At 35.1% G+C, this 14,479-nt stretch overlaps 1 non-coding gene across 1 annotated transcript; it reads right to left on the bottom strand.

Annotated features, from left to right (window-relative positions):
* Positions 1–14,024: 14,024 nt before the first annotated feature.
* On the bottom strand, positions 14,025–14,131 carry LOC111912763 (small nucleolar RNA R71). Its single transcript, XR_002857309.1, has one exon. It is a non-coding gene; the product is annotated as a small nucleolar RNA R71 (small nucleolar RNA).
* Positions 14,132–14,479: the final 348 nt, after the last annotated feature.

Genomic DNA, 14,479 nt, shown 5'->3' with positions numbered 1-14,479 from the left:
ACCATTGTAAGTGTCCAAGATCAAATCTTTATGAGCTCAACTTGCTAGATCTAAGTTCTAAGCTCCTTTTTGCATGTTTATGATGGATTGCATGCATGGGATCCATAAAGTTGGCAACTTTATGGATCAATGAGTCATTCTCTATGATTAGTCTTATGGATATGAAGTATGGTTATAATTTATGAATCTTGTTTGAGTTTGGGGCCATTTCTTGTCATTTTGACCTAAGATAGTTTTAGGACATGCTTGGGGATGCATGTCCACCAAGTAATCATTTTTATTGGACTCTAGAGTCCTTGTTAGCTTCTGGAAGAATTAGGATTGAAAGCTTAATGGTTTTAGGACTCAAAAGTTGGATTTTTAGCATAAGAATGTTCTCACGACTTGAGAAGCGTTTGGCCCCGTTTCTGGTTATCTGTTTGAGGCTCACGATGTGAGAAGGTTTCTCACGACATGAGGGCAACCATGTTGAATTTTCCTTGGCTAAGTCGGCTAGGTTGAGTCTTGATGAGTTGGGATGTATTTGAGTGAGCTCTCATGTCGTGACCAAGGCTGGTCACGACGTGAGATTTGGTTTTGGGCCTTGTTGGGCCATTTTAGGCTTTGGGTTTCCATCTTGGGATATTGTGTGATTGGTTCGGGCCTTGGTTTTAAGCCAAATGAGGAAACGGTAAAATGGTCTTTTACCCTTTAGGAAGTTGGTTTATGGAGTGGGCCTCGGATTTTGGATTATCGGGATAATTGTTGATTAAGATTGTATTTTGTTAGTTGGCACGAGGTTATCCGGTTCAGCAATGTCACACCCCGGCCGTCGGCGGAAACACCGGGTGGTGTAACGTCATTCTTCGTATCACAGTTATATATAACATACATTGAACAGTACTAAAGAAAATACATACCTTTATTGATGATTGAAAGTTACATTACTGTTTTTCTAGAACCTATTACATAATATCCGACTATTTTATACTTCTGAATAAACAGAAAGGTAATAGTAAAACTTCTCCAATTCGAATACATACTAGCTTTTCAAGTTCCTGAAAACACATGCATTTTAAAATACGTCAACATAAATTTGGTGATTTCACAGGTTTTGACTCCATATAAAAATAATACTTTTTCTAAGTTCAAAAGTTTAGTTTTTGAAAGTATCATTTTGAAGCTCCAACATTTAGTATATATATTAGGTATAATAGTCTACTTATCAATTAGGTGTTATACTAAAACGTTCCTTGAACCTAAGGTATAAGTAGGGGGAAACATATACTTAACATTAATATTTGTATACGACAAAGTATAATGTTTCTAACAATTTGCTACCATGAGCCTGTAACCGCTGCTACGACATAATACCTCTGATAAAACACACTTATGATTTCCATGAGAAACAACACACTCATGATTTCCATGAGAAACAACACTGCACGCTTCATAGATGCCGGAACAATAACAAGTAAAAGGATATTTCGTCACTTGCTTATAGTTGATTGTAGCTAACAATCATAAGTGGGGTTGTCAACCCGTATACTAATTATACACGACTTCCTCGCTCACACGGGATTAAAGATTACAGTTCAGAGGATTTCCGCTAAGATCCCCAATCTTAGTTAATGAATACAATTACTCATGTAGACTTCGACGGCTTTCTATAGCTCTAACAACAAAAGCATTTTCATGTCTAAAACCCTAATTTATTAGATTATGCCTTTAAACATTACTCCTAAGTTCATATTATTTTAGGCAGTACACCAGCTATAACTTGAGGAAAAATCAGGTTTTATCTTAACATAAAACCAAAAATAACAATATATAACATACGAAGTTTTATCTTGTTATAAAACCAACAATAAGAACATATAGCATACCAAGTTTTATCTTGACAAACCAATAATAGCAACATACATTTTAACATATAGAACTTCCGAATATAACTTCGAACTATATCGCACACAACGTATATATAGAATCCTAAGTATAACTAAAGATCTACATTAATACAAGAACATGCTAACAAGTTGATAATAGTTGTATATATTCAAAATATTATATTTAGAACAACTATATCCCGGTTAATATAACTATCTACGTTGATACTAATATACTATCATATAGAGATAATAGTAACGTATATACAATATTCAGCATGCGTTTCCCCCCCGAAAATATTAGAAAGTGGGGCCGTGAAACTCACCCTATTAGTGTGATTTTATGTAATCTAAGCAGAAACGGTCAGTGGTACGAGGCCGTCGGGCTCGAGATACAAGAGGGCTTCAGCAAATGAGAGAAAGGGAAGAAGTTTAGGTGTAGGAATAGCTGAAGTCGGACCTGCTATTTATAGGAAGGTTTTTGGCCTCTCACGTCGTGAGTTTATAAAATTCACGTCGTGAGCCAAGCCTGCTCACCTCGTAGACTTGCCATTTGCGTCCCTAGCTTCAGAAGGTAGCCATATGACTCCTCACGTCGTGAGATATCCTTGCTCACGTTGTGAGCTTAGAACTTATCCCTTTATAGCCTCTCCACGCACCTTCTAGGTCCAAAATGTGGCAATTTGACTCCTCACGTCGTGAGTTTCTATGCTCACGTCGTGAGATCAGTCGGATTAGGGTTTCTGACAACTGTATCTTCAGAAGGTCATAACTTTTATATAAGAACTCCGTTTTTGACATTCTTTATATCCACGCGCAGGTATTTACGAATACTACAACTCTCTTTTAGACTCCAATAGTTAATTCTAAGTCTATTTTAAATTCCTCTTATTATAGAGATTTATAGTGTTCGGTTTATCATAACTTTTTCATGCGAAGTCAGATTCAGACGTTCTCTATATTTTTGGAATCGTATGGACGTATATTTTGAGTTGTATTATAAAGAAAGTTCAAATTTGTATTAGAAGTTATCATGAACTACATAGTACGTTTATCACATTACTAGTTTAATAAAATCACATTACATGATTGGCATAATCACATGTGATTGTTATTGACCTATTTTGACTGGTGTTACATTCTCCCCCTGTTAGAACAATTTCGTCTCTAAATTTATCTTATGGATGGGGTTTTGTCAAATAGTTGGGGGTATTTTTCTTTCATTTGATCTTCACGTTCCCAAGTAAATTCAGGCCTTCGTAATGAGTTCCATCGAACTTTCACTATGGGAATACGACTTTGCTTTAATCATTTGACTTCTCGATCCATGATCTCGGCAAGTTCTTCTACAAAGTTGAGTTTCATATTGACTTGTATCTCGTCGAGAGGTATAACAAGAGTGTCATAGGATAGACATCTTTTGATATTTGATATGTGAAAAACATCATGCATACTACTTAGTTCTTGAGGCAACTTGAGTTGGTATGCGATAGAACCAATTCTTGTTAGAATTTCAAAAGTTCCTATATACCTTGGGTTTCGTTTGCCTCATTTCCCGAATCGAAATATGCCTTTCCAAGGAGAGACCTTCAACATTACTTTATCTCCAACTTGGAATTCTAAAGGCTTACGTCTTACGTCAGCATAACTCTTTGGATGATCACGTGTAGCCTTTAATCGATCCTTAATTTGCACGATCTTTTCAGTTGTCTCGTGGATTATTTATGGTCCAGTACGTAAGGAAACACAAGGTGATTTTATAAAGTTTTTGATCAAAGAAGTTGAGAATGCATCATTTATAGATATTGAAGATGTCGTGCCCTTTGTTAAATGGCTTGATGATAAACTCTCTTGCCTGGTAAACTTACACTTATTTCTTTAATCTTTTTTTAATGCTTATTCATTTCATATAATTCTTATTAGTTATTAACAAATTTAAATAAGGAATAAATGCAAGAAATAACAATTTATTTATTTATATTTTCGATTATACCATCTCACTTCCATTTTTTTTTCTACAACAACATTGTATTCCCTTTTTTTTTTAATCTTATTATGACATTGTATTCTAAAGAATGTACTCAGTTATATTATTGTACTTTCATTTTTTAGAAAAAATAAATTTATTTAATTACAACACTGAAAATTTCTTTGTATTTGAATGAAATCAATATAATTGGGTACAATTTTTGTCTTTTTCAAGTAACCATAAAAGAAAAAAAAATGAAAATAGGAATGTTATAATAAATAAATTAACAAACATATGAAACTAAAATGCTATTTTTCTTGCATTTAGCCTCAAGATCAATTGATACAATCTAATATTTTTTTTTTGAAAAAAATAAGGTTGACGAGAGGGCAGTTCTTAAACACTTTGAATGGCCAGAACGTAAGGCCGATGCATTAAGAGATCCTTAATTTGCACAATCTTTGATCAAAAATTTTGATCAAAAATTTTATAAAATAAGTAATAAGCATATAAATACACATAATTCACATAGTATTCAAATATATCATCTTTATTACTTCAAAAAAAGTTACAATAGTTGACCTAGACTATTACATTGTCTAAAAAATGTTTAGCCCCGAAACCCGGGCGTTACATGTCGGGCCCGGTCAGGACTGAATTGATGTGTTCAATTAAGTTCTATGTCAAATGATGCTGAGATTGAGAAACATATTGTTGGACAATAAGTATGACTATGTTCCATGTGATTGTCCGCACGATATCTAGAACAGAGGATTGTACGATCCCTTATCTAAAGGACAAAGTATTGATAAGATCAGAGTTCGACAACGTCTATGAGAGCTACGATTGCTAATCGAAATATGCTTACATTATAGTTACTAGACCTATCCAAGTGGGAGACCATTGGATTAGTGTCTAAGCCAATAACTATATTTGGTAAGTACTTGACCCGGTTGTGCATGGTCCTTTTGGGCTGCCTTTACCATAGCAACTTGACAGGGTAATTTATGGAGAGAGAGAGAGAGAGAGAGAAGATATTATGATTTATTAATATATTATAAGAATAATATATTAAAAGAGAAATCATATTATTTGATTAATATTGGTCATAAATTAATTAGGAATTAATTTGGTGACTAAAAGAGATTTATTAAATAAAGGGGCATAAACTGTCAAATGTATGATAGTTGAGTTTGGGACTGGGAAACCTAATGGACTAAGGGGGAACGAAATTATAATGAATGATCATCATATTTTCGTCCAAGGCCATATTCCAGAAGGTTCCATGGGCTGCTTGGTGATTAAGTTGTCCATTAGGGTTTTGGCAGAAACCCTAGCAGCCTACAATATAAATAGAGAGCTCCACTTGCAATTTTCGGCTGCACTTGATCTCAAGAGAAACCCTAGGCCAATTTTAGCATTCCCTCCTCTCTCTCATAATTGCCTTCTTGCTAGTTGGTGTTTGTAAGCCATTAGAGGAGTTACACTAGTGACTCTAAGCTCCAAGACAAGAAACATTAAGAAGGAATCAAGAAATCAACAAGAGGTAATCTTCTAGATCTGATTTGTTAAGTTAAATTTCGAATCATTCTGCTAGATCTAGGGTTTGAAAGTCTTGGATTCTTTGCATGTACAATAGAGAAGCCTAGATCCAAGCATTAGGGCTTGCATGAGCACATAGGATGTTTGTTTGTGTAAATCCCATCAACAACGCCTCTGAGCAAAGTAGAATTGGAATCAACAACCATAGAAATAATAGTTATGTCCAGAGGACATGAACACACGAAGAACTCATGAACCACCAACCCAGATACTTCTACGAAAAGGAAGAAGTTTTGGATTTGCCACTCTAGATTTAAATGATAGAATCAATATTCCATGTTTGTTCATGTACAGAAAACTATCATGTTTAGGTTTGCCACCTACACTTTTAAGGACACAAATTTTACCAGGTAGAACTATATAATATGTGTAAATCGTTGGCATCGACTCTACTTATGCCACGACTTGAGAAGCACTACAAGTGATGCTCATAGGAGTATGCTACCAAGAGATGAAATGCAGAAATTAGAGCAAGCATTGGTGGAAGAACATCTTGTTATGAAAAGGGGAATTTTGATAGAAACTGCCCAAGACTAAAGAACCAGGAGATTACAGCTCGAGTCAGGGCAATCACAATCGAAACAAGGAATGAAAACCAGGAACCACTAATAGTAACCGGTGTGTTTCTCGTTAACTAATTGTATACCGAGGAACTTCTAATTCAGTTATGAAAAGAAATCCTTGCAAACGCCAAACTTAAACCTATTATGAGTCAAGAAACTAGTAGATTAGAGAAAACCTGTAAAATGGAGACAAATAGTGAGCTGTCAGAAATCTACTCGTGAAATTTTAATAATTTCATCCTAACACTTAGCAAATCATGTTTTTCACGCCAATCTCATGCTTATGTCACTGAAAGTCCAATATCGTTGTCTTTATGACACGGTTTTATTTGTTTCACGTAAGGTCAAATACGACCCCTAGTAACTGAAAAAGTAACCATTAACGATCGATCTTTACTTATAGACTTCATACCAGTTTCGAGCTGAAGCTTTCACACTATCATATGTATGAATTAGCTACCTCCCTATTATGTATAGATCTGTAGCACAAGAAAACAATATGACTAAACCTACCCCACGAGAAAGACATGGTCATTTATGATGACAAGTCGGGGAAGAACCTAAACTTTCTTTCCTACCCTAAAGATCAAATGTGAAAGATTTAAAAAAATGTGAAGGATTTAATCAAATGTGAAGGACTTGATAAAATGTGAAGAATTTACTCAAATGAGAAAATTTTTGATGAAATATGAAAGATTTAATCAAATGAGAAGGATTTGATAATATGTGAAGGATTTAATCAAATGTGAAGGAATTGATAAAATGTGAAGAATTTAATCAAATGAGAAAAATTTGATGAAATGTGAAGGATTTAATTAAATGAGAAGGATTTGATAAGATGTGAAGGATTTAATCAAATGAGAAAGATTTGATAAAATGTGAAGGATTAAATCAAATGTGAAGGATTTGATCAAATGTGGACGATTTACTGAAGATTTCTTCCTAAAGAATGAATGTTGAAATTTTAGCAACAAAAGAAACAAAGTCCAACTGGAGAAATAAGCAAGAGATTATATTATAGAAGTTAGAACAACTATGGTGTAACACACAAATCCTACCTTTCTAAAAGAACAGAGAACTTGTTTGTATACGATGACATCTATATAAAGGATTGAGGTGCATATAGATGAATTGAGACAAGGTTTTTGCCTATGCTTTTAGTTGAATGACATAAATGAAAAATTTATTATTATCATGACATGTGAGATTCATTAACATTGTAATGAAATTGAGATAGTAGCAAATGTCATTAGTTGAAAAGAATGTACCAAACCCGCCGAGTACAAATATTAACTATGAATATCCATCCACAACCTACAACTTAAATTTGAGAAGTTTTACTCGAGACCCTGAGAGCGAAAAGCTTCGCGAGTGAAGCTATGTGAAAATTGGATAAACAGGTCAAACTTAGGGATGACGGGACGCGATACTTTATAAACCAAATTTGTATGCCTAAGTCAGTGAACACAAGTGCATAGTCTTGGACAAAGCTCACAAACTAAAGTGTCCCATCCTTCCAGGATCTGACCTATTGTGCTTATATCTAAAGAAAATAGAAGTGGTGAACATGCATGAAAGCATATATTACCGATGGAGTGGAAAAATAACAAACATGTATCAAAGGCAAAACATTAAAAAACACTCAATATTAGGATAACAATAAGTAATATCCGAGTAAAAGTGGGAACCAACGCCAATGGACTTTATACCAAAGCTTCCTAATAAACCTAATGGTTTTGATTTTATTTAGGTGGTGGTCCAAAGATTGACTAAGTTCTCCCACTGCCTACTAATCTAAGAACCATGTGAAATGGAAAAGCTGACCAGTCCTTGCCAAAGAAATCACCAGACTGCACGAGGTGTTGATCTCTGTCATCTCTCACTAAGATATTAGATTCACCTAGCAATTTTGACAATCATCTAAATCTTTGGGTACGCACTTAGACATAAGCATAACTATTCATCCCTAATGGTCACGAAAAAATAACCATCCTGACTTGGATAATATGTTGTGAACTTGTATGATAGACTTTGGATATTGCATGGAATACTCATTTTCGTTAATTGAGTTTTTCCTGCAACAATAGTTATCACACCGGCATCAAGGCCAAACCGTTTGAGGCTTTATACAGATGCAATTTCCAATACTCGATATGTTGAGCAATGAATGAAAATGTGAAATTGAACAAAGAGCATGCAGGTGATGCGTTGTATTCTAATCCATGAATCACACAAGAGATTACATAAAAGATTATGTGAACCTGAGAACGTTTACAGAATGTACATGAACGACAAACGAACTTTGTCAACAAAAAAAATGTAAGTCTTGAATTCCAAGTCAGAGCCTATGTAACTTTAAAATCTGTCCCCTAGAGAGAAATGATCCGGCTTAGAGAACGAGTCAAGTTAAACCGCAACTCAAAGGACCTTCGAAATTCTTAACTGAATTTGGTCCTGATATTTATATCAAGTTATCTTAAGAGCTAAATGACGTGCATGATGCTTTTTCATACATCAAATCTCAAGGAGTGTCGATCTGATGACACACTTGTTATCTCTCTTTCAGTAAAGTAAGATAGGAAATTGTGCTAATGTTTCATAAATGGGAAATTACATGCGATAGAATTATATACAAGATTTGATAACCTTAAAAGATTTGATTCATTTGTATTCCATATTCCTTTCTTTTTGTGGGATTAGAATAGAGCCATATGTTCGAATGAGTACCCAATCTTGGGTTATGCGACTTAAAACACTACTAGAAAAACAGCCTTTTACGACGCTCATTGCGCGTCGTCATTGCGCGTCGTAAAAGGCTCAGACGACGCGCAAATGCGCGTCAAGGAAGGCCCTGTCATAAAGAGAGACGACGCGTTTTTGCGCGTCGTCTATAGACGACGCGCATTTACGACGCTCATTTACGACGCGCGTTTACGACACGCAATGCGTATCAAGGAAGGCACTATCATAAAGGAAGACGACACGCATTCGCATGTCATAACCTTACGACGCGCGTATTAATGACACGCAGTGCGTATCAAGAAAGCCCCTGTCAAGAAAGGCCATGTCATAAATGAAGATGACACACATTTTTGCGTATCATAATTTTAAATGTTAAAAAAAATAGTATTTATTGATTTACTTATTTTCAAATTAAATTTGTATTTAATGTTTCATAATAGAAAATAAAATATCATATACAAAAAATAGAATCCATTGCATAAATTTCATAAATTTAATGTCATACAAAATAAAATACCATACATAAGAACAATAATTCATTTCAAAAAGATATCACATGTCAAATAAGTTACCTAACATTACATAACAAACAACACTACATGTCAACACTAATAACACTTAAAAACATGCTTTTTCCTGCATTGTGAGCACCCACTATTCCTATATCAACAACCAACTTTAGGTCCAATTCCAACCACCTGTAGTATTGACCTTAATCAGTTCAATTGTACATGACTAAATGACAATATTTATATATAACTATTGTAGTGCAAAGAAAAAAACATACGGGAGACTCTCCAATATGCAATGTGGGCATTATACGACCAAGCTCTAGCAAAAGATCACCTAAATGTTGCATTGCAAGCCTAGACTGCATGGCTTCTAATTGGATTTGGGTTCTCACTGTGACATCATCAGTACAACCTTCCTCAGTGCAAAATCGGAACATTTGAACTTCTTTCTTCTGCCCAATTATATGAGCACGATCCTGAGCTTACAAATCCACTTGTGGATTCCTACAAAATTAAATTTATATTCGAAACATCAAATAATCTTCTAGAATGTCCAACAACCTTGTCATCTATTATAATACACCACAAATTCTTTTAATATAATAAGAAATAGACTTGATTAAACCAATACTTTCATGCTGCATAACAAATATAAATATAAATGTTAAAAGTATGAACATGTGAGAATATCAACACCCTTGAATCACATTCCTTCAATTTTGGAAGCAACTTATCTAGAAGCACCATTTTTCCTGTGATTATAGAAGAATGGGCATTAGGTATAATAAGACACTTGAATTTTACCAAAAGGGTTATATGCAAGGGCCTTTCAAGGCTTTCCCTTGTTTTTCTCTTGTTTTGTACATTTGGTGTGTTTCCAAGGGCCTTTTTTTTTATCTTTACTTCTAGAAGCAGTCACATTCTCTATTTGATGCTCGGGACCTAAAATTCCAAGATAAAAGTGTGAACATGTATCTCAAGTTATATATGCCTTATGAACTAATACCTGAATTTTGAGGTTCTGTTTGAGTGATAAGTATGTTGACTCCAGAAGAAACTTCCATGTGAGGTGTAGGACGAATCTCTGGAACAGTTAAGATTAGATTCATTACTAATTAGGAAACTTCAAAGGCTTTCTGTAATGCTTTATGTTGCTGATGTCATTCCAGTTTTTGTCCTGATTGTAAAATATGCTACTTTTAGTGTATCTCAAGTAATTAAAGAGTCACATAAATAACCAAAATCCATAAATTTGTGTTTTTTTTGTTAATGAACTATTAATGGTGTACCTGAATGTACCAAGTCTAGCAGTTGTGTATGTAGCTTGTCTAAGTAATTCATCAGAAAGACCCTGTTCAAAACAATTTGCTTCACAAATCAGTAGAAGAAGAATGATGAATGTAGTACTAAGGTATGATAAAAGAAATGAGAATTAGGGAAGGGGTTATGAAGAATCAGAGTAAGATCAACCTTACAAATCTATTAAGATGCAATGATGAATGTAGTACTAAGGTATGATAAAAGAAATTAGTACTATTTCGGAATTGCCAGAAATGTTTAGGATTTGTGGGATCATTAATTTTCTCCTCTGTCGCAGGGCGTGCTGTGTATGCTTCTTGCATGCCTAATAAATCCTGACAAATGAAATGGATTATTTGAGGATTTAAAACAGATGAAATGACTAAATACATATATACCTGTAGTGGGAAAATTACCCACATAGATATTTAACAAGAATTCAAACAATTTTAGATATTTAATTGGATATGGGCATGTTAGATATTTAACAAATATTCAAACAATTTTATTGGATATGGGCATGTTAGATATTTAACAAACATTCAAATTTTTTTATTAAAATACCTCGAGGCTTTGGCCAGTTGTTGATTTTCACTCCCTCCAACAAAAGTGGTATAAAGATATAAGTCTTTAGGGGTGCGATTCTGAAAAATCATGGAACAAAAGAGAGTGCAACATAATACCACACATTAATATAATATTAATACCACACCTTTTTTATTATTATATATAACAAGAATTATCATTTAATCTTTAGTTACCTAGCATCTTTAACCCATTTTCCTACTCCTTGGTAGGAATAAGAACTCCAAATCCTTCAACTGCCCGCTTCACATTCTACTTTTTGAAGGTCGAAATTATGATCAAAACTGACATATAACTCACCTGATTTTTTTATTCAAAAATCTCAATACTTTATGCTAAAACAATCCATTTCTTTCACGAATGAGGCGATGTCTACCAAACACAATCATACCTCTGGAATGAAATTGAGCAAAAAAAGGATTTCCTCTTTTTGTAATCTTCATTTCTTTCACATTTACAATTGAGCAGAAAATAATTATGGCTTAGCTTTTTATATGTATTTAATGTGTAAAACATTTACAATTATTACTATCTTATTACCTTGCATCTTGACACAACAACACAAGTGAACACACTGTGTGAGCGGGAAGAGAGTGCACTTTTTAAACCCCTGATAGTCAATACTAGATGTGAAAACACATATAGAAGATGGCTGATATTGCCATATTTACACTTATTTTTAGGCAGTATTTAAGTACATTTTTATTAATAAATTGATAACATGTTTAGAATAATGATACTTATGAGTTTAAATTGTTATTTTCAGTCAATACAAAGGATTTTCGAAGAAAGGGACCAAAGGTGACAAAATGGGGAACATGGGAGGCTTGGAAGACAAGAAAATAATAAATTCACGATAAGAGCTAATTCCACGACGTGGCGATGAAGCCCACGACGTGGCATGGGTGTTCAGAAGATAAGCATCGCGACACGGAGGATTTCCTTGAAGGATACGGATTGCTTGAAGCCCACGACGTGGCGCAACCTGGCCACGACGTGGCGCGAGTTTTTAAGCATTATATAAGTTCTGATGATTATTACGAAAAGGGAGACTTTTGGCAGAAGAAAAAGAGTTCCAGAAGACGAATAAGAACGAAAGAAAGGCTCTGGAAGAGGGTTTTCAACACCAAAAGAAGTAAAGGTTTATTTTTAGAACATGTCTTTCATTAGTTTTAGCTGTGTTAGTTTAATTACTATAATGAGCAGCTGAATCTAGCTACTCTTGTTTAGCTAGATGAAGCTTTGAACTTATGAATAGTTATATGATTATGGATTAAGCTTAGTTGGTGAAAATTTGCTTGTGTTTGATTTGTATGACCTAGCATGTTAATATTTGTTTATCTAATTGTTTAATTACATGTTCTGTGTAGCTTAGTGACCATTAAACTACATGAACCTGTTTACCTAATAATTTAGTGACCATTGAATTGTTAGAGCTAGGATTGACCAAGCTTAGTTAATAATTAGAATAAATAAAGTTTAGCTGTGCTAGAGAACGAGAATTGTGATCATAATTGCGTTTACACAACAAATCTTATATAGCATATTTTCAACTATAATTGGTTCTGTGTTTAATTATGTGTGAACATACATGGTTTGACATGAATTAGTTAAATATTGGTAAGATAGAACTAAATTACTAATATAATTAAAAACCAACTTAGTAATCCGTAATTGTTAGCTAGCCATAAGGGAAAAGTTGATTCAATCTAAACAAGAGTGTGTGTTTTTACTTATTGAATTGGATTTAAGTTCATCTGATCTTGTAAAATCAGATAAAACCCTTATTTAAATCTGTTAATAAAATAGGTTAATTTAATAGTAAGTAAATTAATTAGAACACCGTTCCCTGTGATCGACACCCGACTTACCTAAGCTATACTGTAATCTGACTAGGTACACTGCCTATAAGTGCATAGATAGTCTAAGTTTGTTAGGTTATAAATATTAAAATTAGTGGGTACTTTTGTGCACATCAAGTTTTTGGCGCCGTTGCCGGGGAACGGCTTAGTTTGTAGTTTAATTATTTGCATTAAATTAATCGATCCTTTTTGTGGAAACACAGCCACAAAAAGTTAATTTTTCAGCAAAAATAAATTTTTTTTACAGAGTCCACGACGTGGCCATATACTTGCCACGACGTGGACAGGCAAAATTTTTAAAATTTTTATTTGGTAGTTAGTTTTTCTTATTTTAGTTCAATTTTACGTTTTAGTTTAGCAAGTTGCAGGAGTTCATGACCAGAAGCTCAAACACACACTTGGTGCCACCACTGGAAGACCCCGAATCTGCACTTCACAAGAAAAAGACACCCTTGCAAGAATTGAAGTCAGCCTTTTCTAGGAAGTCGGGAAAGAAGACGGGAGAGTCCAGCTCATCAGCGAAGCACAAGAGCAATTTTGAGCATTTGGAACACACACCCGTGCAAACCGAGTCCGAAAGCGATACCGAGCCAGAATTTGAAGAACACACAAGTGAACCCGAGAACGAGCCAAGGAACGAGATGGCAGCGATTGAAGAAATGTCCATGGGAGCATACAAAAAGCGGATCCGAGATGACATGGGTCCTGGGTTAGTCCAACCCGCAATTCCTACCACTGCCACATTCGAACTAAAGGGACACATATTGACAGCACTGAAGGACATCCCATTTTTCGGGAAGGATCATGAGGATGCTTTTAAGCATCTAGACGAAGTCAACGACATTGCTGATTACTTTAATGTCCCAAATGTCACAAGAAATACAGTCTTGCTTAGGATGCTTCCTATCACTTTCAAAGGAGCTGCTAAGGAGTGGTTAAAAGCACTCCCACCAGGTACAATCACCACTTGGGCTCAAATGCGTGAGCAATTCCTGGACCAGTTCTGCCCGCCATCCAAGATAGCCAAACTCAAGAAGGCGATAGCCAACTTTGAGCAACAACCGGGGGAGTCACTATACGAAGCATGGGAGCGGTACAAGGGCCTACTCAGAAATTGCCCTCAACATGACCTAAATGTGCAGCAAGAGATGTCAATCTTTTATGATGGGGTCAATGTAATGACAAGACAACTCCTTGATTCTCAAGGACCGTTGACAAAGAAAAATCCAAGGGAGGTCAAGGAGCTCATCGAAGAATTCGCGAAACACTCTCGCGAGTACCATAACCCGAGGCAAGACGGAAGTAAAGGCGGTGGAGGGACCCAAACTGAAGAAATTGCAGCTGTCATGGCAATGCTAAATAACATGGATCGCCGGATAACACAAATGGACCAGTCGATACATGCCATAAGAGTGGGGTGTGAGCGATGCAGTGGTCCACACTTGACCAAGGACTGCAATATGGATGAGTATGGGAACAG

This window comes from Lactuca sativa, chromosome 9, assembly GCF_002870075.4.
Source record: "Lactuca sativa cultivar Salinas chromosome 9, Lsat_Salinas_v11, whole genome shotgun sequence".
NCBI lineage: Eukaryota > Viridiplantae > Streptophyta > Magnoliopsida > Asterales > Asteraceae > Lactuca > Lactuca sativa.
The sequence above is the reverse complement of the archived record's forward strand: the minus strand, read 5'-3'. Positions and strand labels throughout refer to the sequence as shown.